Source organism: Mauremys reevesii, linkage group 6 (assembly GCF_016161935.1).
Source record: "Mauremys reevesii isolate NIE-2019 linkage group 6, ASM1616193v1, whole genome shotgun sequence".
NCBI lineage: Eukaryota > Metazoa > Chordata > Testudines > Geoemydidae > Mauremys > Mauremys reevesii.
The window spans coordinates 47118558-47143347 of NC_052628.1; the positions used below are offsets into that span (position 1 = coordinate 47118558).

The following is a 24790-nucleotide window of genomic DNA, read 5'->3' on the forward strand; positions in this document are numbered from 1 at the left end:
TGAGGAGATTTAAACTTCAAGACTCCTTATAAGAAATGGAAAGGGAGATGGATATTTTGCTGTTTTTAAAATTAAATAGGCAGCTAGTATTGTTTTTTAAATTATTATGAAGAACAAGTTTAAGCTTTGTTGTAACCTGCGTTGTTTGCCTGAACTGCTCAAGACCTGAATGCTTGTGTAGGAGGAACTCTTTGAGTTGGCTTCTTAAATACTTTCATGCTGGTTTCACATGATACTCCTTGATGAAACATATAAGACAAGGCTCCTAACAGGCTTAATCAAAGTGATACAAGCTATGAAAGTGAGATCTTGGAAGGGTGTTGCCGTTTTCATAATGTAATAAAAATACTGTAATGATAAATAATAATTAATAGTGTGTAATATGCATGTCATAAAAACAATTTTTATATTTCCAAGATCACTGCTTTTATAATTTATACTCAGGTAAAGGAGAAAATCCCTGGCACTATTCATTTTTAAGAGGAGGTTCGTGAGACTTGACAGTTTAGTGAAAGGGGTTCACAGGTTGTTAAAGTTTGGGAACCACTGATCTAGGACAATTCCAACTTATACACAATTTTCTAGTTATCAAAAAGCAGTGTACTGTAGTGTTTGAGGTGTTAGCTGACTAAAGAATAAATAAGAACACTTATTTCTGCAGGTTTTAAGAGCTCAAAATATGCTAAGTATTTTACAGCATATGCAAAAGTATTGTTAAATATGCATGATGAAAATACTATCTGTCATTGATCTCAGAACTAACACAACCAAGAGGTTCTGAGTTATTGGAAATGACTGCTTTAATGCATCTGTTTACAGTGGGAAATGGGAAACAAAATAAGATGAAACTCTAATGTCTTGTCAGATGGGCAACAACTTTATAATGCATAGTCTTGTGAAAGGACTAGAATTGGTTTAGAGGTAGGGTGACCAGATATCCTGATTTTATAGGAACGGTCCCAATTTTTGGATCTTTTTCTTATATAGGCTCCTATTGCCCCCCATCCCGTCCCTTTTTTTCACACTTGCTGTCTGGTCATCCTATTTAGAGGCCTTTTTTCTGTGACATAGGGTATAGTAGTGCTTTGCTGCATCTCTATCAGCATGGGAGCATTTAACAATTCTTGAAATTAAATAGCATGGACTGAGCGGACATTTTATTTTATTGTTTGTTCAGGCCAATACATATGAGGAGCAGCAGCACATTGTATTTGCAAGTTTTGCTATAATTACACATAAGTAATAAGAATGAGAGAGAATTAATTTAGTTGACCGCAATGGTAATTTTTTCCCATTCATCTCTCACCTTGATTTTGGAGAGCTGTGCTAATTTGAAATCCAATATCTGAACTGCTTTTGTTTTAAAAGAAACATCAAAACAAAATACCCATCACCCTGCCCAAAAACACCCCACAAAAACACTGGGGTCTTTTTGTACTTCAAATCTCCCTTGATTTGACACACAAACTTTCTCCCATTAATATAACTGACCAATAGGATCCAGCCCTTTCAAGTGATTAATAGAAAATAGAGTGCTACTCAGGCTATTCTTAATACCTCACTCCCAAATTTTCATCCTTGGACTCATGCCTTATTATATTCTATCAGGTCCCAGACAGGGAGCACATTATTTTTAAGCAGTATTAGTAGGTATTCATGTAGTATATGTGGAGTACTTTGACAGAGCACCCTATGTCCTTTTTTCTGGCCACTAGTAAAAGCATTTCTCAAAGCACATTCCTTTAAATGTAGATTTTTTTTTCCGATCAGTGCCCTGGTTCCTGTAACTTTGAGAGATATGGCAAAGAGCCCAAAGCCATACTGTCACTTGAAAAGGAAATGATAATGTTCTAATACATTTTTAATTAACTGTGTCCTTTTGAGTTTCAAAATCAATAACCTAATATGTTTAGATTTACATATAGATACATATATTTTGAAAAATATATGAAAATGATTTTCCCTTATCTACCTGTCAAGCCCTCAATTTAGGATTGTGTTTTACTCCTGCAATATTTGATGCCTACAGCACATGAATTTGTTACAAGAGACACAACTATTATAGAAAACATGTTCTTGGGTTATTAGGAATACATGCTGATTGCGTCTGCTTCAAAATCTCAGTCTTCTACTACTAAAGGAAACCCTCTTGGCTCACGGAAGTAGTTCTCACATCCTTTCTGTTGGCCATCCGCTACAGGGAAATACCACTCATTTATGGTGTAGCATGCTGGGTTTGTGCAGTTTGACTCCATAGGAAAAGATATGCTGTCATTTCTATCCACCTCCCAAGGCCCATATATGGGACACAATATATAACAAAGATTCTGAATGAGGAGCACAAAAATATTACTCCTCCAGGAAACTTAAGGATGGTGGATCCATTTCTATAGTGTAATTAACTCTTTCTGATGTGGATAATTGTAACAATAAAAGCCAGGGTACACCAAATTTGTGTGGAATGCAGGTAACTTTGGCACTAAAATGAATGATGCCACCCAAAATGAGGTACATTTGAAAGAACATACGAATGACCATATTGGGACAGACCAAAGGTCTATCTAGCCCAGTATCCTGTCTTCTGACAGTGGCCAATGCCAGGTGCCCCAGAAGGAATGAACAGAACAGGTAATCATCAAGTGATCCATCCTGTCTCCCATTCCCAGCTTCTGGCAAACAGAGGCTACGGACACCATCTCTGCTCATCCTGGCTAATAGTCATTGATGGACCATGAACTTATCTAGTTCTTTTTTGAACCCTGTTATAGTCTTGGCCTTCACAACATCCTCTGGCAAAGAGTTCCACAGGTTGACTGTGTAGGTATTACCTGCAGACATTCAGTGATGGGTCCATGCCCTTTTATCATATGCATAAGTTGTACATTTTTTCATTATGAGACAGTCCATTCTAGTCATTACATTAAAAAGGGGGCCTTAGGTTTAGGTGTCTATCTTGAAAGCAGCATGGTTGCAGAAGTAGCATGGCCTAGTGCATAAAATAATGGGCTTGCATCATCAGACTGCAGTTCTGTTCCTGGCTTTACCACCAGACTGCTGGGTCACACTGAGCAAGAACTACAGATGAAGAATGCTACTTAAGAGCTAGGTATTATTATTATGTGATAAGAGACAAAAGGTCACATGAAGTGCACCAGTCAAAAGATACAAGACAGCAACGACTCACCCAAACAAAATCTTATGCAATATGGGCCAGATTTTTTTATAGCTCACTACCCACGTAGGCACCAAAGTAAGTGACTAGATTTTCAAGAGTGCCCAGAGTGCTGGTGAGTGTTTTTAAACATCTAGCCCTGACTGGAGAATGCTGAAATCTGGCCCCGAGCTCTTCTGAAAATTTGGCTACAAAGGTGTGGATGCTGAATTAGTGACATAACCACTAAAATGTTGGCTGTGGAAGAGGTTGCAACAAAATTACATAGTCTTAGACCCCACCAAATGCAATTGCCAAGTGGGCCCTTTGTAAAATAAGTCACTGCAACTACATCAACTTGCCTGGCTGAGTAGCCCAAAGCTTCCAACAACACCTTCATTGTTACCAGCTTTCCCCCTTCCTGCTCAAATAATCCCATTTCCCTTCAGAACAACAATGGGATGCAATCCTGGCATTATCATTTGGGAACCATCAGTATGGTTTGAAACCTGATGTAAATCTCTCTTCTCACAGCTGTCACAGAAAGCAAAGCCCACCACAGTTTTCTTTCCATGAGGTTTGCAGGCAGTCCCAGTCTACTCATTCCCTCAGCCATCAACCATCCCATGCTAAAGCATCCATGAATCAGAGAATATATAACAGAGGAATTGCAAACAAAACCATTACTGAGATAATGATAAGGGTATGGCACAAAGTGACACAAGCAAAGAGATGCAGAAAGGATAGTCCATCTGTAGATGCCTCCATATTGCAGGATATAGTGTAGTTGGAGCTGTGAAATCTGCCATAAGTGGGTCCAAAGGAACAAATTAAGGAGAGTCTCCATTGTGAAATACCTTGGTTTTCTTTTAATTGATCTTCACATTATTTACATTGCCATTTTTGAAGGATGGATATTAAGAGTCTTTAATAGTTTTAAAAATTCTTGTAGAAATAAAAATTGCACTGACAAGGAAGGTCTTTTCCAGATCTAATTTCTATGTGCTCAACTTTGCTCATCTGCTCTACCTACAGGCATGGAACTGCTCCAGGTTTAGATTATAAAGGAAACCTACAGTGCAAGGTAGCACAGGAAGCTTCACTTTATTCATTTTCTATAACCTGGACCTTTGTAATTATATGATATTTTAAAAACACTTGAGAAGATGCCTCGATGTGGCCTCTACCTGATTCTCCCACACTGCCTCAGTGGCCACTTTGGTACAGCAGGTCAAATTAAAGCTCAGTCACCATGAAAGCTATAGATCCAATTAGGTCATACTTGTTTCCTTGGTTATTATGGGAATCCGATTCCACCCTTCAGAACTGATTAATAGTCAGTTCAAAGTGTCTACACATTTACTTGACTGAAATTCTTTGCAGAGCACTTGCTCAAGGAACTCCATTGAAGCCTACTGAAGAACGGTAGATTGGCAATGTCATCAGGAGTGTGGGCAGAAGAGGGGTCAGGACACATATAGGTTATAAATAGGTAGTTTTACTATCAGGGCAGCACTGGGATGTTTGAGTTCTGCAAGGTACTGTACAGAGCAGAGTAAGCAAGCAACAAATTCAGGTGTCAAACTAAACTCAGGACGAAGAGCTAAGGCACATCCACTGAGAAATTTAAGTTATTGATAATGTGCTGGTGCCTGGGCAAGCATTGAATTTTGTCTTGAAGAATTTGGTAAAATCTTTTATGGCCTCAATTTTGCAGGCTGCTGAGCATCTCCTAGAAGGGCTTTACCATGCACTTCCTGGCTTTTATAACATGTTAGCTATAGCTTGTTTATCAGACAGGCCAAGTGGTCTTCTGATGCTGCCACCGCATTCCTCTTTTTAGAGCTCTGTGCTGGTTGTGTAGCCAATTTTCTAATCTCATAATTCATCTGGTGCTGCTGGACTCAGGTGCAGCTGGTGTATAATTAAGAAGTGTAATGTAAGTACTGTATTTATTGTGCCAAAAAAGTATTTAATAAAGTATTAACATTTTTTGGTAGTAAGTTGTGTCTGCTTAGCTGAACAAGATGTAACAGAGCTAACATTTTGTACCCAGCAGATTTGGAAAAAATATTGCAGTAGATGTTTATTTCATGCTGGTTTGCTATTTAAAAACAAAAACTCAAAAGAATTAATCCATTTAAGTTGTGAATGTTCAGCTTGCGGCATTATATCTCGATAGCAAAAGCAGTTCACCTGAAAATAACATGTTAAATGTATTTTGTTAATTTAAGCAAATAAAGATATATGGAAGATGCTGCTGTAGTTCTTGTTAAACCATTGAAACCCATCAGGAAGTAAACAACTAAACATTTATGTTGTACAGTAATGCACACAATGTACTCGGACCCTGATCTGACAGGGAAGGGCCTCACTTTATTCCACAGCGACTCCTCCTGGCCACTGAAAGTATTAGAGACTCTGACTGTTCTGAGAGCCAGTAGCACCATGGTTGTGATGAGACACCTACAGGAATGGAGGAGAGGTAAATGGGGAGCAGAGGGAATAGGACCTTCAAAATTCCTTCAGATATGTGGAGCACCTCACCGTCGCAGACTGCAGAGAGAAAATTATACAATGCTATTCTTATTTATTATTTAATTACCGACAACATGCTCAGCCTTGTACAAGACACGAAAGACAGTCCTCACCCCAAGATAATTTACAATCAAAGGTTCAATCCTGCAAAGACTTCTACACTTGCTTAAAGATCAGATTAAAGCATATGTGAAAGTATCTTCAGGTTCAAGGCCTAAATAAGTAGACTAAGCATGGTTAGTGAAAATGCCCTGAGAAACCCAGGAGATGGTTATACTGTAAACCATCACTTTAAATAGGTTGTTAGTTTTTCTTTTTTTCTGGTGGGATGCTGAGATGAGAGGATTTTTTAGAGACCAGGGTTAGTAACTGCAGACTTTGCAGAGCCTATTTAAGGAGTGATTTGAATGGAGAGTTGGCATCTGTTATGCTATGCACAGAGGGAATTCAAACAATGAAGGAAAACAAGAACAGATATGTTTGTGTTCTGACTGTCAGAGGAATAAGTTTATTCTGTGGTGATTTAGAAATCTAATATCCCTTAAAATGTGGGACTTGTGCATATGACTCAACAATATAAATCTAGAGATCTCATAGATCAGAAGCAAAGCCTTTTTTCTAATTGTAGATAACCATTACGAGCATTATAAACTGGCTCTGCATGTGGAGGAAGATATGACTCTTTGATAGCTGGGGAGTGACCTAGTTCATTCCCTTGTGGCTCAGTATCAGTGGCTCTCAACACTTCCTCTTTGCTAGATGCAACAATATATTTTAGAAAAAATTATGGTTGGCTCTTTTCACAATTTGCCTTGTAATTTTCAGTGAAAATGAACTGGGTTCATTTGTGTCTTCAAACAAATAAAGAGGAAATGAAAGAGAAAGAGTTTCTCTTAGATTCCCCGAGGGGGTTGCTATGTTTGCAGTGAAATGTGGGGAAAGTCCTGGGATAGCTACAGTATTGTCATGTAGCACCAGAAAAACAAAACAAAACAAAAACAACAACAACAAAAACTTTCAGAGAAAATCATCTTTTATACCAAAAATAAGAGAAATGTGAGGACACTATTCAAAACAAAAACAGTTGCATTTGTCAACTATCTTAGCTGTATTTATTGCAAAAAATGCACAAGGATAGTCATTATTGAGCATAGCAATAATTACAGCCAGTGTCATTACAAGTTATAAAGGGTCAAATCTTCACTAGGTTTAAATCTCAGCACATGTGCAAAACATGCACATAGAGTTGCACTCCTTCATGTTCATTCTCTATTGCCCCACTCTCTCGCACAGCTGCATGTTAAAGCATGGCAGCACCCACATTTTTATAGAGTGACAATGGCTACAGTTATTTTTTAGAATTTGGTCCAAAGGGTATGTGAGTGTTGGCAAGGTTGGTATTTGCATGTAGTGCAACACCTGGAAGAGAAAATCGATTAAAGATTCCTATGAAATAATATCTCTCCACAATCCACAAACCTTTCAGATGAAAATCCTCCAAAGAAGGTATAAATGGGGGGGGGGGGAACAAACAAAAAAACTTTGAGAATAAGCCTTTTGGTCCCTGGCACTACCAATGGGTGTCTGAAATATATTGTCTGTTCAGGGTATGTCCCAATCCTGCAACAGACTCCAGAAGAGGATTCCTGCACCTGCATGAAGCTCCATGGACTTCAGTGGGGGTCTGCCCACAGTATCACTTGTTGGATCGAGATTTTAAGGGGCAAATTCTTCTAGTATAAATTAGCACAGCTCCACTGAGTACACGGGCACTGTGCCAATTCACATGAGCAGAGATTTTGGCCCTAAATTTTTTATGGCGGGGATCATATCTTACCTATTATGTAAAATGTTGCACACACTGCTGGCACTCAATAGCAAAACTAACAAATAATTGAGATACTAATTAACATATCTAGACATAAGATTTGGTAAACTAAAAGGATTAAGATGGATGATAATAAGCAGGCTGTTCATACCTTTATGGGAAAGTACTATATAATTTCATAATGATGAAACCAGTTATTCTATTGAAGTTAGGATACTACAGAAATTAGTATAAAAGGTGTGGAGATACGTTGGTGTTTGGAGGAAGGGGACACTGAGTATCCATAAAGGTAGGACAGAAAAACCTACAGATTTTAATACAAATTATATCATTGTATGGAATTCTACAGGTTGAGTTAAAAACTCAACAGAAAAATTATTCTCTATTAAATTCTACAGGACTTTTTTATAAGCATATAACTATTGATTATTGAAGATCATTTTTTAACTCAGTGTAAAACACATATTTGTGTGAGAGAATTAATTCCCCAACCATCCAAATAAATATAAAGAAAACCAGCAATGACAGAATCCTTCTGTAAAGAAAGTTGCAGTAAAATTGAAGAAGGATTATGCACGCTATTTGGAATTCTATTAAAATGATACTGAAGGAACTGTTGTCCAAGATGGCATTATTTTTGAAGATGGACGTGTACATATTAGCTGGGAGCTGGAAAAGAAACTAAATCCTACTGGACACATAAAATTTCAAAGTTACCCCCTCATGACAGTGTGTATTAGATCAGTTATCCAGGATTCTGATTAAGCAAAGAACTTAAGCACATGTCTAACTTCACGCATGCGTGTAGTTCCATTTAAGCCACTGGGACTATTCACATGCCCAAAGTTAGACACATGCTTACATTTCTTGTGGCAATCAGGACCAATATGTCCAGCACATCCTTCTAACTTTGGAGCTGTATTTCTACATTTTTGATCTCCACACAGCATTAACCCATCCTAATACCTGTACTCTGCTGGGTTAATAAGAATGCCTAGGTTTTTGTGGCTACAGAAGACGCGCTGTAATAGAGACTAATATGAAAAATAACGCATGTAGTTTAGGGACAGAAATATACCTACATGACAGGCATTAGGATTCAGTGAACTCCTTTTCTCAGTTCCTCATAATCACATATTACTAGAAAATAGAGTTGTCCAACATTTTAAATCTGCATTTGTGGTGCTCCTGAAAGATCTAATATAGTAACCAATTTTCACACTGGACTACCTCCTGCATTCTGATGAAAATTACCCGTAGTAAGCAATTAGTCCCAGGCCTTTTTTGGCTGCTGCTGCTGCTGCTAAAATAGTAAAATATAATTTCTCCTGCTTCTGGTTCCTTTTTTAAAGAAATATTTCCCTTTTCCATTTCACTTTCTCATATTAACTGTTTAACAGTTTGCTGCATGAGACACTTACGCAGCTTTCTGCAGAACACAGCCACTCCAAGGTGTGTATTTGTATTCTTTGCATGTGAATTCCATAAAGTACCGCTCAAGGGAAGAGAACACACCACAACAGTGATGGACAAAAAGACAGAATTACAGAGACAGTTGCTCTCCAATATTCTCAGGTACCAGCATCAAGATTATAGCAAACTAGTTCTGACTTAAAGTGAGACACAAATTTAATTTTTTTAGGAAACTTAGGAGTGGGTTTTTACTATGTAGGTTAAAAGAACAAGAATGTGTGATCACAAATACACAGTGCAAGATTTTGATTTGTAGTATTTGCTCATATTATAAAGATTTCTTCTTTTGTTTTTAAGATATCTATACCTGAGTTTATGGGATAGTTTGCTAAAGGATCTATACATTTACAATGCACCAACAGTATTCCCACATAAAATGGATTAAAATTTGTGCAAAAAATGCAGACTAGACTGATATCCACCATAAAATACACTCAACTGATCAGGGCTGCTAACTGTCCCCACATCCCATGGCAAAAGCCTGGCAAAATAGTTAAAGTCAGCCAACTCAGCCTCTTGGAACAAGGGAGTGAATTAAATTCCAGTGTCAAGGACCTGTCTTTGAAAATAACATGCTCCCTCCTTAAGGCAGAGAATGTGTTGGTTCAAGCACCTGAACTGCTGTGGTGTCACAGATGGATAGTGTCAGTGACTGAGATGTGGTCATGCCTAGTAGTCAGAACCGGAGTCAGTAGCCAGGTGCCAGAGCCAAGGGTCAGAGCCAACCCTGATATTCTATGATTCTAAGGCTGGGTCTGAAAAAGGCGTTATTGCAGCCATAGACAAATGCTTTGAGCAGCCACTGAACTGCTGCTGCTTTTAGTCTTAAGAACCAGACTAACAACTCTTCCAACCAACAGAGCAGTGTAGCCAATCAGGCACCCTACTACAAGCCAGCTGTGCTTGATAGGTTGCATGGAGCCTAACAGAAGGAAAGCATTTTCATGTTATATTAAAGGTGGAGACAGAGGTAGATTACAGTTTTATGGGGTCCTGGGCTAGAACAAGTGGGGGCCCTCCCCACCCCTTCTGCTTGCAGTCTCTTCCCACTACCCCTGCCAAGGAGCAGGGCATGGGGAGTGGGGTTGGGGCCCAGGGGGCTTGCCCTGCTCTGCCCACCCAGTGCTCCTGCTAGGGAATGAAGCAAACCCCTGAACCCCAAGCCCGCTGCCCCCTGGTAGGTGCACCAGGTGGACGGAGTGGGTCAGGGCATGGGGGTGCCCATTTTTATGGGGCCCCCAAATTAGCTGGGACCCCTGGGCACAGGTCCCATTGACCCAATAGCTAATCTGCCACTGGGTGGAGAGCAGGGGCGGCTCTAGAAATTGGGCTGCCCCAAGCAGCGCGGAGCGCTGCGCCGCCCTTCCCCGGTCCCGCGGCGGGTCCCCTCTTCCCGCGGCTCCGGTTGAGCTCCTGCCGGCAGGCCTGCGGCAGGTCCACCGGAGCCCGGGACGAGCGGACCTGCCGCAGTCATGCCTGCGGGAGCTCAACCGGAGCCGCGGGAAGACGGGACCCGCCGCAGTCATGCCTGCGGCAGGTCCGCTCGTCCCGGGCTCCGGTGGACCTGCCGCAGGCATGCCGGCGGGAGCTCCACCGGAGCCAAATGCCGCCCCCCCGGGAAACGGCCGCCCCAAGCGCCTGCTTGGCGCGCTGGTGCCTAGAGCCGCCCCTGATGGAGAGGGAGCTTCACCTATAATAATGTTTCCAAGACTTCCAGTTACGATCCTCTGTTTTAAATTGTTTATAACTTTGGCACAATCCAAACAATTCAGGCTCATTTTTTTTTAATGCTAGATCATTGCCTGAAATGACTACTTTTTTGTTGTTGGTGGTGGTGGTGGTGGAAAGTTTGAGCAAAAATGGTGTAACCATTTTAGAGAACAAGGCTAATAAAAAATTAGGTCATTCTGACAATTTTAATATTTTTGACTCATTTTTTGAACAGCTATAACACCTCTATGATTTGGAGCAGGATCTTGACATTTGACAGAGTCTCACCTTCAGGGCCGTCCTTAGGATCTATGGGGCCCTACACAGTATTATTAAACCGAGACAGCAAAGGATACCGAGACGCCTGGCCCGACTCACGAAGGCAGAGAGTCACAGTGCCCCACAGAGATCCCCATACCCTCTCCCTCACACAGAATGTGCGGCACCGGCGCATTCGGCTCTGTGAATATGGCCCCTGCCTAAGGAGACTGCAGTGTGCGCTGGGTGTGCAGGAGCCAACCCGTTCTTACCTGCTGTCATGGGCGGTGTCTGAAGCTCCCCAGCCCACCTCTTCTGCCTGTGGCCCCCCCCATACTCCACCCCTACTCTGTCCCAGGCCCCACTCACCCCACCCAGGCCCTGCCCTCTCCCCACTGTCTTCTTCCCCTCCCCCCTACACTGGTCACCCCTTTCCAGCCAAATCCCTTAACCCAAATGAAGCAAATGACATTTGGGGGAAAAAAAACCCTCTTCTGCTATTTCTTTCTAAAGAAAATGAAGCATGTTTTCCACTGCATGATAGATGGTGAAGACTGGACATGCAGAAGGTACCTAATTAAAAGAACCAAATGTTGGAATAAAAAATGTCAGGCACAGGTTTTTTGATAGACCCTGAAGTTTGTCAGAGATTTATTTGCAAAAACTTTGTAGTAAGGACGAGTCAGCTGTCTTGCTGAATGCAACATTAAATATTATGGAATACATGATGCAGCTCTTCTATGTTTTACACTTTCTTAATCAGTATTTCTAAGCTGATTTAATATTTTAAATGTACTCTTAAGCCTTCATAAAGTAATCATTCCAGATTGAATGACATTATTTTAAATTAATCAGTCACAGAGGTTTAGGGTGTTCATAACAATGTTCGTTGCTTTTAGAAAAAGAGAACACTAATTTACTTTGTGTGATCTCCATAACAATAGACATGTTTATGAAATGTCACAAACTTTATAAAATATGACAAAGAGTCCTGTGGCACCTTATAGACTAACAGTCATAGACTAAGCTTTTATGCTCCAATATGTCTGTTAGTCTATAAGGTGCCACAGGACTCTGTTGCTTTTTACAGATCCAGACTAACACAGCTACCCCTCTGATCCTTTAAAAGATATGTTTCCACAGATTTTAGGCATAACAAAGGATTTTATATCTTACTAAGGTACTGATTTTGCTGGAGGGTTCTCTTAAAATTAGTTCATCAGATAGTCAGAAGTAAAGAAAGGGAAACTCTTTGTCCAGCTATATGGAAGGACAGGGGTGTTGTCTTTAAGGCAGGGGTCTCAAACACATGGTCCGCAGGGCTATTTCCTGCGGCCTGCCAAGCGGCCTGTGCCCACCCCCTGGCCTACCTCCAGGCCAGGGATGGGCAAACTACAGCCTCAGGATTGCCCCCTCAAGCCCCGCGCTGAAGTGGCTGGCATCACGTCCCTGAGGCCGGAGTGGGGAGGGGGGGAAGAAGCAGAGGGCTCCGTCCGTGTGTTGCCCTGGTGTACAGGCACCGACCTCCCCCACCCCCCGCAGCTCCCATTGGCCGGGAACAGGGAACCGCGACCAATGGGAGTTGTGGGGGAGGTACCTGGAGGCGCGGCAAGCAGCGCGCAGAGCCCTGCGTCCCCCTCCTCCAGGGGCCAAAGGGACATGATTCCAGCTACTTTCTGGAGCAGCGCGAGGCCAGGGCCAGCAGCCTGCCCTGGCCCCGGTGTGCGCCGCTGCCACCCCGGAGCCCGAAGCCCTCCTGCCCCCCAACTCCCTGCCCTGAGCCCCTGCCTGCACGTCAACCCCCTGCTGCACCCCACACCCCAACCCCATGCCCTGAGCTCCCTGCTGCATCCCACACCCCTTCTGCACCCCAATCCCCTGCCCTGAGCCCCCTGTCTGCACCCCAACCCCCTGCTGCACCTCAGCTCCCTGCCCTGAGCCACAGCCACACTCCTCATGCACCCTCTGGGGGCAGGGAGACGGCGGAGTTGGGGATGGGACTTCAGGGAAGGGGTTGGAATGGGGGCAGGGAAGGGGTGGGAAGAGGCGGGGCCTCATGGAAGGAGTGGAGTGGGGGCGGGGCTGGGGGCAGCAAGGTGGTGTGTGTCAGTGATGCAGCCCTCGGGCCAATGAACTAGCCCTCATGTGGCCCTCGTGGTCATTTGAGTTTGAGACCCCTGCTTTAAGGGCTCTCTTCAATGCAGGTATGCGGGTGAAGGGAGAAAGGGATGGACATAAAGGACAGGTAGACTTTGGAAGCAAGGTTTTTTGGTTTTTTTTACTATAGTCATTAAAATTAAAATGTGTATTTTAGATAAGGGTGGTCTTTTGAAGGATTTATTTTAAAAACTATATGGCTGGAGATCCAAGCATTTAAGGCTAAAGATGATTGTGCATCTAAAAATCTATGCAAGGATTTTTTAGAGATGTGATTTTATAATCTTCACCGACTCACTAATAAAATATTTTTAAAGCAAATTTTAAACTAAGGTCCTGTAGACTAACATGTTCTGAGTAAATATTGCAGTAATGCACAACTGTTTTTGTCAGTAAATTCAGAAACTGACAGTATATACCTGGGGGTTGGTAAATGCCTGTTAAATGGCTTCATTACCACTTGAATGGCTCTTTAACAGCTTCAGCGTTGTGCTAATAGGTCTGGCAGGCAGGAAGGCTTTTTCACTTTTAAGTTTCTAGGGCCTTGGCTACACTTGAGAGTTACAGCGCTAGTGGTGGCTTTTCAGTGCTGTAACACACTCCCCGTCCACACTGGCAAGGCACATACAGCGCTGTATCTCCCTGGCTACAGCACTGCATGTACTCCACCTCGACGAGAGGAATAAAGAGAACAGGGCTGCTGCTGCAGCGCTGGGGTGCCAGTGCTTAATCTTACTACGCTGTAACTGACCTCCGGAAGCTTCCCATAATGCTTTTAAGTAAAGATAACACTCTTTGTTTTGTTGTGATGCTTCTCTTTGTTTTGTTGTGAACTTGGGGCTCCCGGAGCTGCTTATCTAAAAAACAAACACAGCTACTGTTTGCTTGAGCAGAGGTAGGCAGGGGGATTCCTTTGGAAGGTCCACAGCTAGTGTTTGCTTGAGGAGAGAAACAGCGCGGGGGGGGGTGTCCGTTTTGGAGCAGCTGCTCATCTGGTATGTGAGGAAAAAAACAAAGAAGGCTATTTGCATTTAGTGAATGAGAGAGGGGTGGGGGAAGGGGTCGGAACTTGCAATGCAGGGAGCTGACACAGTGTCAGCTCCAAAAATCCACTCTCTCTCTCTCACCCCCACCCCCCTCTTTTGAAAAGCACGTTGCAGCCACTTGAACGCTGGGATAGCTGCCCATAATGCACCACTCCCAACACCACTGCAAATGTGGCCACAACAGTGCCTTGGTAGCTGTCAGTGTGGCCACACTGCAGCGCTTTCCCTACACAGCTGTACGAAGACAGCTTTAACTCCCAGCGCTGTACAACTGCAAGATCCTAGATCTCCTAGATCTCCTCCAGAGGAAGACTCACCAGGCTGCAATAGCCAACTGTGGTGGGAGCATGCAGGAAGGATTAGGAAGGAAGAGGTAGGAGGGTGGAAGAGGCAGGAGGGTGGACACTGACCCAGTGGTGCCCCAAATTTTCAGGTGCCCTACACAGCTGCGTATGCTGCATATGCCTAAGGATGGCCCTGCTCAACCTGGGGTCAGAGATCAGCCTTTTGCTGCCTAGGTTTGACCAGCTGAACATCCTGGAAAAATTACCATTTGCACATGCTTAACAAAATGTGCTGGAGGGTGGTCCCTTCCTGTTCCAGCAGCAGTGTGTATTCTCTTGGACCCTTGTGATCCTCCTGCATCAGTCAGAAGCAGTCACACAGAACTGGACCGTCAGACAAAATGAATCCTACTACTGCCCTCCCCACTCATGAATTCTAAATTCACCTCTTCCAACTGGTGTCAAATATTCTCTGCATTTCCCACATCTTATTGAGCAAAAGCCGCAAATGCCTGCCTTAGGAAGAAGGCAAATATCAGCCATTCATTTTACATAAGGAACAGCAGATAGTTGTACAAGGTCACAGCTAGGACTAGGACCCAGGTCTCTAATATGGCTGAGCCAACCAAGTTTCATTCACTTCAAATGAGATTCTGGACCAAGCCTAGTTCTAATTATTTTGACAAAGTGGACTGACATCACTGTTTGACCAAAATTCAGATGATCAAGACCACTTGTTAATCTTATTCTAACTAGTTTTGAAATTAGAGTGTCATCATCTACTCATAAGCAAATTTCTGTGGATAACAAAATTTCTGTATCCTTAGTAGTAGTGGTAACAACTTGGTGCTGTCAGACACCACAATATGCTAGGTGCTTTTCAGACAAAAGGAGGCTACGTGACATTCCTGGACAAATTTATTATCTATTTTTGTGGAGGCAGGCTACTAATTTGAACTGCCACTCCCTAACTTATATATCTATTGTAGGTTTTTCTGTGTTGGTAGCGAGCCTAATGATAAATAAATCCTACTTCCCCACCTCCTTGTCCTTACTATGTTCCCAAGATCAGTGAGGAAATCTGAACCGAAGTAGGACTATGTGAGGCCCCCATTTTCTCATTCTCAGCCAGCTACACAGACTGTACGGGCCATGGATCAGCATTCATGTTGCACTCCCCATCAGTACCCCTCCCATTCCAGGGAAGCTAGTGATCCAACCAGCGGACCAAATTCAGTTATGAATCCTGGTCACGTGCTGCCTGAGGCATGTTGCGTGTACGCTAAGAAGTGGTACACAGACTGAGTTCCACAACTGCAAATCTACTGATTTTATGGTCATGCAAGATCAGCTATAATATCCTATTCATTGTAATTTTGGGTGAAACTAATGTAAATCAAAAACACATAAAATCTGGATTAGCCTACCTTTTCAGCCACTCCTTGGCTTTTCTCTACCTCATTTCTAGTACATAAGAAGATTGGATCTGGCTGATTGAAAAGAAGAAGGGGAACTCTTCAATAACCCCTTAATTAGAGCAGGTATATGACAGAACTATAGCCCAAGACCACACCAGTGCTGTTTCACTTAAAAAATAAAATAAAAAAATCCTGGTCTCCTCTTCAGGCACAGAGAGAAACACTCCAAATAAATTCCACTTTGTATGTTTTGACGTTTCAGATGCTCTTCTGCTTTTAAAGTCTTATTCCTGATTCCCAGAGTCTCACACATCATTAACACTGCTCTCCAGGGGGCATGAGTCATCAATGCTTTCTTCTGAGGCTGTCTCCTAGTAGAAGCAATCACAATCAGATCTCAAAACGAACAGGAGTACTTGTGGCACCTTAGGGTACGTCTACACTACGGGATTATTCCAAATTTACAGAAACCGGTTTAGTAAAACAGATTGTATAAAATCGAGTGCACGCGGCCACACTAAGCACATTAATTCGGTGGTGTGCGTCCATGGTCCGAGACTAGCGTCGATTTCTGGAGCGTTGCACTGTGGGTAGCTATTCCGTAGCTATCCCATAGTTCCCGCAGTCTCCCCCATCCCTTGGAATTCTGGGGGGAGTTCCCAGTGCCTGATAGGGCAAAAATCATTGTCGCGGGTGGTTCTGGGTACAGCCTCACCCCTCCCTCCCTGAAAGCCACAGACAACTGTTTCGCGCCTTTTTTGCTTTGTGAACTGTGCAGACGCCATAACACAGCAAGCATGGACCCTGCTCAGCTCAATACCACAATCGTGGAGGTTTTAAACACCTCGCACACTCTCGTGCAGTATATGGTGAACCAGGACCTTCAAACCGAGGCGAGGAGGAGGCGGATACGGCAGCACGGCGATGACAGTGATGAGGACGTAGACACTTAGACACAGAATTCTCTCAAACCGCGGGCCCCTGCGCTTTGGAGATCCTGATGGTAATGGGGCAGATTCTATCCATTGAACGCCGATTTTGGGCCCGGGAAACAAGCACTGACTGGTGGGACCACATTGTGTTGCAGGTGTGGGACGATTCCCAGTGGCTGCGAAACTTTCGCATGCGTAAGGGCACTTTCATGGAACTTTGTGACTTGCTTGCCCCTGCCCTGAAATGCCATAATACCAAGATGAGAGCAGCCCTCACAGTAGAGAAGCAAGTGGTGATAGCCCTGTGGAAGCTTGCAACGCCAGACAGCTACCGGTCAGTCGGGAATCAATTTGGAGTTGGAAAATCTACTATGGGGGCTGCTGTGATGCAAGTAGCCAAAGCAATCACTAAGCTGCTGCTACGAAAGATTGTGACTCTGGGAAACGTGCAGGCCATAGTGGATGGCTTTGCTGCACTGGGATTCCCTAACTGTGGGGGGGCAATAGATGGAACCCATATCCCTATCTTGGCACCGGAGCGCCAGGGCACCCAGTACGTAAACCGGAAGGGGTAGTTTTCAATGGTGCTGCAAGCACTGGTGGATCACAAGGGACGTTTCACCAACATCCACGTGGGATGGCCAGGGAGGGTTCATGACGCTTGCGTCTTCAGAAGCACTACTCTGTTTAAACGGCTGCAGCAAGGGAATTACTTCCCAGACCAGAAAACAACAGTTGGGAATGTTGAAATGCCTGTCGTTATCCTGGGGGACCCAGCCTACCCCTTGATGCCATGGCTCATGAAGCCATACACAGGCAGCCTGGACAGTGGTCAGGATCTGTTCAATTACAGGCTGAGCAAGTGCAGAATGGTGGTGGAATGTGCATTTGGCCGTTTAAAGGCGTGTTGGTGCACATTACTGACTCGCTCAGACCTCAGCCAAACCAATGTCACCTATGTTATTGCTGCTTGCTGTGTTCTCCACAATCTCTGTGAGAGTAAGGGAGAGACCTTTATGGCGGGGTGGGAGGCTGAGGCAAATCACCTGGCCGCTGATTACGCGCAGCCAGACACCAGGTAGATTAGAAGACCACACCAGGAAGCGGTGTGCATCAGAGAAGCTTTGAAAACAAGCTTCATCAATGGCCAGGGTACAGTGTGACTGCTGTGTTTGTTGATGAACACCAACCCCCCCTTGATTGACTCATTCCCTGTAAGCAACTCCCCCTCCCCCTTCGAGTACAGCTTACTTATGCAAATAAAGTCACTATAGTTTAAAAATCATGAATTCTTTATTAATTCATTATAAAAAGAGGGAGAGAAGTAAGGGTGTGGTTTGGGAGGAGGATAGGAGGGATGAAGAAGGCCACTAAAATAATTTCACATTAATGACAGCCTTCTGGTTGGGCTGTCCACAGGGGTGGAGTGGGCGGGTGCACGGAGCCTCCCCCCATGCGTTCTTACACATCTGGGTGAGGAGGATGTGGAACATGGTGAGGGTGGTTATACAGGGGCTGCAGCGGCACTCTGCGATCCTGCTGCCGTTCCTGAAGCTCCACCAGACGCCGGAGCATGTCAGTTTGATCACGCAGCGGCCCCAGAGTTGCATCCCGCCACCTCTGATTTTCCTGCCGATCTTCCTGCCGCCACCTCTCATCTCGAGTGTCCCTCCTGTCCTCACGTTCACTGGCATCTTTCCTGTAATTTGATACCACCTCCTTCCACTCATTCAGATGAGCTCTTTCCTTGCGTGTAACTTCCATAATATCCGAGAACATTTCATCTCGTGTCTTCTTTTTCCTCCGCCTTATCTGGGCTAGTCTTTGGGATGGAGTAGGGAGGCTTGAAAAATTTGCAGCTGCATGAGGGAGAGAAGTATTTAAAAAGATACATTTTACAGAACAATGGTTATAGTCTCTCACAGTGAACAGCACTATTCACCTTACATAGCACATGTGATTTCCCTACAAGGTCACATTTTCATCTTAATACTGAGTGCCTGCAGCTCTGGGGTTACAGATCTCACAGACACAGGTCCGGGCATCAGAATTCAGCTTGCATGCGGCCATGGTAAGCCACTGTCTTTTGGCTTCTGCAGTGATTTACCCCTCCCCCCAACGCATGGCTAATACCATGCTAGCTCCCTGCTAATCACCACCCTTCCCCCCCACCACTGTGTGGCAGGGCCGCCCAGAGAATTCCGGGGGGGTCTGGTGGTGGCGGGGGCGGCCCAGCGGGGGGCTCTCTCAGCTCGCGCCCCGGGGCGGCGGGCGGCATTTGCTTCGGTTGAGCTCCATCGTGCCGCGCCGGGCGAGAGCCCGGGGGAACGCGACGCGCGGGGGTGCTGGTGGTCCGGCGCCGCTTGACCTGCCCGCACTCCTGCCTGCGCCGGGGGGCAGGGGAGAGGCGCCCGCCCCGCCTCTCATGCCTCGCCCTCGCGGCGGCTCCCCCGGCGGGCTCTCCGCACCCTCGGGCGAGGCCCGGAAGGCAGCCGCCGGCAGAGCAGAGGGCAAAAAAACACTGGGGGGCCCCCCCGCCGGGTGGGGGCGGGGCCCCGTGCCTGGGCCTGGGCGGCTCTGCTGTGTGGCTGGTAGCTGGGAAGATCCTGCTGACCAAACGCGAAAAGATCATCGGCATTTCACTCCTCCCCTCCCCGGCAGCTACGTGCAGGAAAGGATTTTTTTTAAGCTGCTGCAGTCCACGAACCCAGTAGGAAAATGGCCATCCCCCTTACTTAAATTCCTGATTTTCAACCAGGTTACCCTGAACGATATCACTTTGCTGAGGATAACACAGCGAGATAAAGAACGGATGCTTCTTGAATGCCAGCAATCACCGGGACCATACGCAGCTATGCTTTGCCATGCAATGATACCTGATTACTTGCTACATGCATGGTGTGGTAAAGTGTCCTACCATGGTGGACGGAACAAGGCTGCCTTGCCCAGAAACCTTCTGCAAAGGCTTCTGGAGTACCTCCAGGAGCGCTTCATCGAGATGTCCCTGGAGGATTTCCGCTCAATCCCCAGACATGTTAACAAACTTTTCTAAGTAACTATACTGTCTGTGAATGCATCCCAAGTCCTCAGGGCAAATCAATCATTAAAAAATGCTTGCTTAAAAAACAATGTTTGATATTTGCAAAGGTACACTCACCAGAGGTCCCTTCCATGGCTTCATTGTCTGGGGTAGTGGCTTGGGAGGGTAAATCCGTCAGGGTGAGAAAAAGCTCCTGGCTGTTGGGGCTCATGGATTGCTGTGTGCTCTCTGCTAGCTTGTCCTACTCTTCTTCATTGTCATCTTCCCCGTCCGCATAATCCTCAGCCATGGCAGAGATTACAACCCCACCTCGGAATCCACGGACAGGGGTGGGGTACTTGTGGCACAGCCCCCTAAAATTGCATGCAGCTCAGCGTAGAAGCGGCATGTTTTTGGCCCTGCACCGGACCTTCCGTTTGCTTCTTTGGTTTTCTGGTAGGCTTGTCTGAGCTCCTTAACTTTCACTCTGCACTGCAGTGAGTCTCTGCTGTGGCCTTTATCCATCATAGACCTTGAAATTCTTTCAAATACTTTTTCATTTCATCTTTTGGAATGCAGTTCTGTTAGCACTGAATCCTCTCCCCATATAGCTATCAGATCCAGTACCTCCCGTGCAGTCCATGCTGGGGCTCTTTTTCGATTCTCAGGAGACTGCATTGTTACCTGTGCAGATGAGCTGTGCGTGGTCACCTGTGCTGATGAGCTCTCCACGCTGGGGAAGCAGGAAATGAATTTTAAAAGTTCGCAGGGCTTTTCCTGTTTATCTGGCCAGTGCATCAGAGTTCAGAATGCTGTCCAGAGCGGTCACAGTGGTGCACTGTGGGATACCGCCCAGAGGCCAATACCGTAGATTTGCGGCCACACTAACCCTATTCCGATATGTTAATCCCGATATTAGCGCTACTCCTCTCGTCGGGGAGGAGTACAGAAACTGATTTAAAGAGCCATTAAAATCGATATAAGGGGCCTCTTAGTGTGGACGGGTGTGGCGTTAAATCGGTTTAACGCTCCTAAAACCGGTTTAAACGTGTAGTGTAGACCAGGCCTTAGAGACTAACAAATTTATTTCAGCATAAGCTTCGTGAGCTACAGCTCACTTCTTTGGATGCAGCTGTAGCTCATGAAAGCTTATGCTATAATAAATTTGTTAGTCTCTAAGGTGCCACAAGTACTCCTGTTCTTTTTGCGGATACAGACTAACACGGCTGCTACTCTGAAACCAATCAGATCTCAGTCACCCTATGGCAGTGACTTGTAGAAGTCACTCTAACTATAAAAATGTTTTAGGTTTCCATCCTAGCTTAGCAAGTTGTTTTATTGATGTATATATTAATATATAGGAAATTCTATAGTGCTTATTACCATGGCATCTCTTCAGCAGAGACTTGACGGGTACTTGTCCAATTTCTTCTTAAAATCTCCAATACTGGGAAATCCAAAACCTGCTTTGGAAGCCTATTCCAGAGTTTAACTATCCTTAGAGTCAGAAAGTTTTCCTATTATCTAACCTAAATCTCCTTTGCTGCAGATTGAGCCCCTTCTTGTCCTATCCTCAGTGTACATGGAAAACAATGTATCTCCATCCTCTTTATAACAGCCCTTAACATATTTGAAGACTTATCAGGTCACTCTCTCCGTTTTTTCTTATCAAGACTAAACATGCCCAGTTTGGTTTTTTGTTTTGTTTTAAATCTTTCCTCACAGGTCAGGTTTTCTAAACCTTTTATCATTTGTTGCTTTCCTCTGAACTCTCTCTGGTCTGGTTCACTATTTAGGAGAGTAACAATAGCTTAAAATTCGCTATGGATCCCACAACTGATTGTACCTTCCATCTTCAAATGATAATTTTGACTCCCTCACCTTTCAGTATGTCAGGGAATCCTTTTTAAAATGCTGAATCCACCACTGCATAAAAATCCACCATGACTCAAGAGATGATTTGTCACCATATTGGAATGACAACACACGGAAAACCAGGACAAAAATATTTTCTTTTCCGTAATGCTATTAAATGCAATTATAATACACAGGAGGGGCGGGGGGAAGCACACTAGAGTACTGATCCATCAGTCATTAAAGATAAAATGAGTCTTTCCATTGTCTTCAGTGGGCATTGGACTGGGCCTTAAAGCAAGCACCAGTTTGTCTTATATACTGAAAATTAAAATGTCCCCATGAGCTATTTGTCCAGAAGCAAGAATTATGCTCAGGATGTACCGATCAATGAAGCTGACTGGCCATTAGCATCAGTTAACTGATTGTCCATTGGACAATTTAAATAGAAAATGGCAGATGAACTGTTAACTGCAATCAAAACTGTCATCTAGTCCACATGAATTCAGCCCTGTTAGACTAAGGAAGGGATGCACCTGACACAGGTGTCCCTAGACCTTTAAACTCTGAATGGCTGACCAGCTGCCAGTTAGCTATTTACAATGGAAGATAAAACAAATTTTCTGACAGGCAAACTTCCTTGTCTTTCTATTCCTATTTCTATTCTATCTGAGCTGAACAGATTATGATCTGAGAACACTGTTGCTCCAATGTGTGGCTAGGAAGCCTTAAAGCAGTACAAAATAACTCTGACACAGTTTAACACTGGCTGTTCAATTTTAAATGGCAAACAGCCAGTTTGCTACCAGTTGGGTTGTTCACACTGCAATAGGAAACAATTTTCCTGACATGCAAACTTCCTTCTCTCTGAGCAACAATTCACATGGTCAAAGATTCCGAATGAGAAAAAGAACAGTTCAACCTGATCCTGGCTGCACCAGCTGCAAGTGAATGGGCTGGAGCCAGAGCTTCCTTATGACCTGGAGATCAATGGCTACTGTAATAGCCCTTTGGCGTTGCAGGCATCTATCACTGGTTAGAGTAGACTGAAGGTTGCTGTAACTGGCCCAGCACAGAGCAGCCTCAGTATGTTTCTGGCTGCACTTTACTCCTCACCTTTTCATATACACACACCCTACAAAGGGGCAGGACCTCCTTGTCAACCTCCTCCTAGCGCTTGCCAAAGTAGCCATCTATAAGACCAGGGAGAGGAGGTTGGCTGAGGGAGTTTCCTGTGACTCTGGTGCCTATTTCCAATCCTGCCTTTGCTTACGTATCCGGGCAGAGTTCCTCTGAGCAGCATCTGCTGGCTTCCTTGACACCTTTGAGGAGCAGTGGGCACTGTCTGGAGTTCTCTGCTTGGTGTCCCCTTCAGGTTCCCTTTGCTTGACCCTTTGACCTTCACACCTACCCCTGTTAAATAATTATGGAGGACAACCCAAAATGTGAGTTCCTGGACCTTGTGGATCCTCCCCAAAGGCTGGGGGAGGGTCCTTTAGCAGTGGGCAGCCCACTTCCCAGAACCCAATAGGACAGAGCAGCCTCAGGATCAGGAGAGTGCAAGAGGACCTGTATGCCCCCCTGACCTGCCTCATGTGCTCCTCAGCGAGGATTTGCCAAGTCTAGAGTGGGACTCTGGGTGCTACTGTATGATTTATTTGTATTAATCTTATCTAGAATACTAGCCACTTAGAAAGGCATTAACTATTTGGTTGGTCAGATCCCCTTTTTCCTTGCAGTTAAGAACCCTTGTGTATGTCCTTAAAAATCCCTATAGAAGAAGGGTCACAGCCTCAATTTTCACTTAATTTGGACATTCTAGTTAGTGCATAAAACACAACCTGAAAAGAGATTAATCTGAACAGTTATCCAAGCCACCTAAACAAGTCACGACATCAGCATCTGCAGTTACATGCTGCCAATATTTTAACAAGGGGCTCTCAAAAATATTTCTCCCTGGGCCTATCAATAAACCCTCTATTCTTAGGGGAGGGAGAGACTCAGAGTGGAGGAACTGAAGATCCTATATATTTGTTTTTCTATTGAAAAAAAAATATGTCTCATCACTAGAACCAAGCCATCTTATCACTGTAACCACCTGGAAAAGAAACCTATTGTAAGTGCACTCCGTGAAAGGGTTTACATAGTGTTCCTGACAAACTGTCTACATTAATGATATAGCATAGTGTTCAATTTCTGTAGTTTGAAATCAAAGGAGTTAATAAGACCAGGAAAAGGTGTCTGGGGAAGTTAAAAAAATTGGGACTTGGTTGCATTCCAATTGGGGGAAAAAATGGATATACAGGAGTATTTTTATGGTTTGAGGGACAAATAATATGGCAGATGTAATTTAGCAGTATTCATAGAAGGAATGAACTCCTTCATAGGCAGACTAATTCCCTCTGAATCCCTCATTATTATGGTGGTAGTATTTAACAAAAGTCACATGCAAATCCTCAAGAGCCACCTTTAGCTTATCAATGAGTATTTGTGTTGGTTTTGTCTGATGGTAGACCAATGTAATCCTAAACAGAGAGCATTCATATCAAGGACCAGATCCTAAGTTGGTATATATCAATGGAACTATGTTGACTTCTACTGTTTAAGCAAGTTCACTATAAGGGTGATGAAACAAGACAGTCTATATTTAAATCAGTGTACACCATGCAATGAGAAAAGTAGTTTTACACACTTCTGTCCACTTGTTTTGCACCCTCTGATCAATAATCACTCTTCTCTGCACATCAGGAGTTTAGAGCCCACTAAGGGTACAGATTTAGCAAGCAGTAACTATGTAATAAATTATCAGGCACTCCAGAAATTTAATTCAGTATTTGTTCTAAAAGTTTGACCTACAACAAGCTACATCTGGAATATATTTAATTCCATTTAATAACACATGACACTTTTGCTCTTTTGGCCCTTCTGGTTAGCTAATATTCATAATAATGTGGGTTGATGACAGAGTCAGGTAGTTCTTGGGTGCAATCCTACTTATAAAGAATGTACAAAAGTCCTGTTTCCGAGTAGGAACAAAACAGGAGGCAGTTTCCTTGTTCAAATATCCAAGACTGCTTTTGGCCGGCATTCTGCCCAAAAGAAGCTCTCTTTCTAGGCTTCCT

General features: G+C 44.1%; 1 protein-coding gene across 2 annotated transcripts in view; it reads right to left on the bottom strand.

Moving 5' to 3' along the window:
* The window catches only part of TNPO1 (transportin 1), a 387652-nt gene that overhangs the window by 347503 nt on the left and 15359 nt on the right, over positions 1-24790 (bottom strand). The window lies entirely within an intron of this gene.